The sequence below is a fragment of the Capra hircus genome, unplaced genomic scaffold (genome assembly GCF_001704415.2).
Source record: "Capra hircus breed San Clemente unplaced genomic scaffold, ASM170441v1, whole genome shotgun sequence".
In the NCBI taxonomy this organism is placed as follows: domain Eukaryota; kingdom Metazoa; phylum Chordata; class Mammalia; order Artiodactyla; family Bovidae; genus Capra; species Capra hircus.
This window is the reverse complement of record NW_017212045.1, coordinates 3,788-6,639: the sequence shown is the minus strand read 5'-3', so window position 1 is coordinate 6,639 and position 2,852 is coordinate 3,788. Positions and strand designations below refer to the sequence as shown.

At 44.6% G+C, this 2,852-nt stretch overlaps 1 non-coding gene across 1 annotated transcript; it reads left to right on the top strand.

Annotated features, from left to right (window-relative positions):
- Positions 1 to 1,173: 1,173 nt before the first annotated feature.
- Positions 1,174 to 1,245, top strand: TRNAH-AUG. Its single transcript has one exon. It is a non-coding gene; the product is annotated as a tRNA-His (tRNA).
- Positions 1,246 to 2,852: the final 1,607 nt, after the last annotated feature.

Genomic DNA, 2,852 nt, shown 5'->3' with positions numbered 1-2,852 from the left:
GGTTTGCCTTGCAAACGAACAGAGATCATTCTGTAGTTTCTGAGCTTGCATCCAAGTACTGCATTTCGGACTCTTTTGATGGCTACTCCATTTCTTCTGAGGGATTCCTGCCCGCAGTAGTAGATATAATGGTCATCTGAGTTAGATTCACCCATTCCAGTCCATTTTAGTTTGCTGATTCCTAGAATGTCAACGTTCACTCTTGCCATCTCTTGTTTGACCACTTCCAATTTGCCTTGATTCACGGACCTGACATTCCAGGTTCCTATGCAATATTGCTCTTTACAGCATCGGACCTTGCTTCTATCACCAGTCACATCCACAACTGGGTATTGTTTTGCTTTGGCTCCATCCCTTCATTCTTTCTGGAGTTATTTCTCCACTGATCTCCAGTAGCATATTGGGCACCTACTGACCTGGGGAGTTCCTCTTTCAGTATCCTATCATTTTGCCTTTCATACTGTTCATGGGGTTCTCAAGGCAAGAATACTGAAGTGGTTTGCCATTCCCTTCTCCAGTGGACCACAGTCTGTCAGACCTCTCCACCATGACCCGCCCATCTTGGGTGGCCTCATGGGCATGGCTTAGTTTCATTGAGTTAGACAAGGCTGTGGTCCTAGTGTGATTAGATTGACTAGTTTTCTGTGAATATGGTTTCAGTGTGTCTGCCCTCTGATGCCCTTTTGCAACACCTACCATCTTAACTTGGGTTTCTCTTACCTTGGCCTGGGGTATCTCTTCACCGCTGCTCCAGCAAAGCACAGCCGCTGCTCCTTACCTTGGATGAGGGGTATCTCCTCACTGCCGCCCCTCCTGACCTTGAACTTGGAATAGCTCCTCTAGGCCCTCCTGCGCCCGCACAGCCACTACTCCTTGGATGTGGGGTTGCTCCTCCTGGCTGCCGCCCCTGGCCTCAGGCGTGGGGTAGCTCCTCCCTGCCGCCGCCCCTGACCTCTGACTGGGGTAGCTCCTCTCAGCCGTTCCTGCGCCTTCACAGCCTGGCACTCTCGGCCCCTGCCCCTGACCTCAGATGTGGGGTAGCTCCTCTCGGCTGCCGCCCCTCGGGCATGGGGTCCTCCCGGCTTCTGCCCCTGACCTCAGACATGAGGTAGCTCCTCTCAGCCGTGCTAAATGTGCCAGTCACAGCTGCCCGTGCTTACCCTTACCAAGGCTTCCCTGGTGGCTCAGAGGGTAAAGCATCTGCCTATGATGCAGAAGACCCAGGTTTGATCCCTGGGTAGGGAAGATCGCCTGGAGAAGGAAATGGCAATCCACTCGAGTACTCTTGCCTGGAGAACCCCATGGATGGGGGATCCTGGTGGGCTACAGTCCATGGTGTCGCAAAGAGTCAGACGTGACTGAGCGACTTCACATCCATCCATACATACATACATACATATATATATATATATATGTATATAATGGTAGTCAACATGCTATCATTAATAACACCGTATTGCATTTTAAAAGTTTCTAAGAGATCTTAAAAGTCGTCATTACAAGAAAAAAATTGTGTATGTATGGTAATGGATGCTAACTGGACTTATTCTGGTGATTGTTTCATAATAGATACAAATATTGAATCATTATGTTGTACTCCTGAAACTAATATATGTCCATTATACTTCAATATTTAAAAGTAATGTAATACACAAGGAATGGAACAGCAAAGCATTTTAAAAACTTATAATAACTGAATGCTTTATACAAAAAGGCAGTTTAAGTATGTCGTGGGAAATTGTGGACTTGTCAAAGTTTCTAGAGTTAACATCCTGGGAATAGTCACATGTAATACAAGCTTATGATACAAGCTTTTGGTTAAATGGAAGATTAATGAAAAGTGTGGTTTAAAAACGGTAAATAATTCTAGTGATTTGGAATCTAATTTTTGAGTACATAGGGAATTTTTAGTTGAAGAATTTGAGAATAAACAGTTATCTTTTGCAAACTACAGGGAAGACATTCTGCAAACAATAGAAAGACGGCTGAGTGATATGGTGCCTATTTTTAAGGAGCTGACTATTTAGAGAAGGTGGACATATATACAGTTGACTTCATGGCAGTGCAGAACATGCTAACTTACTTTTCTCGTACTTGGTCCAGCCTCTCCTGCCCCCGTGCCTAGCATGTTCCTGGCAAGTTCATAGGCATGCAGTGACTGCTTGGGAAGAACAAGCGCTGTACAGAGGTGTAAACCAAGTGCTTTGGGGGTTTGACTGGGACCAAGAAGTGGTAAAAAGACTGGACTTCCTTTTGCACTCGCAAAGATGGTAGCATATAAATGGGTAAAGTTGGCCTTGTACTTACCTAGTCATGATATCAACCGCACTATTCTTTAATTCCTTGTTTATATTATTTCCCCCCATGAGGCTCCAAGCTCTCCACGGGAGATACCATATTTATCCTACGTGTTGCACTGTGTGGTAAATACTCAGTAAGTGTTTGTTGGAAGAATGAGGGTCATCTGATAAAGAAAGTTAAGAATTTTTCTTTCCAGTTACAAGTTAATAGCAACAGCAACCTGCTCAAACAGAGTAAGGGAATTTGTTCATTTATTAAATGAAATAGTCTCAGGGCTTCAAGTATGGCTGGATCTAGGAATCTGACCAATAGTCTCAGGAATCTATTTTCATCTTTCATTTGTGCTGGCTTCATTCTCAGGCAGGCTTTCCTGATATTGTGGCAAAAGTGGCTGTTGATAGCTCCAGGCTCATATCTTTGAAGTTTATGATTCTGATGAAAAGATCGTGTCTTTTTTCCTAGCAGTTTCAGCAGAAGACTCAAGGAGACTTCTGGTTGGCCTGACCTGGGTTCTATACCCATCTTTGAACAAATCACTGAGGCCAGGCCTA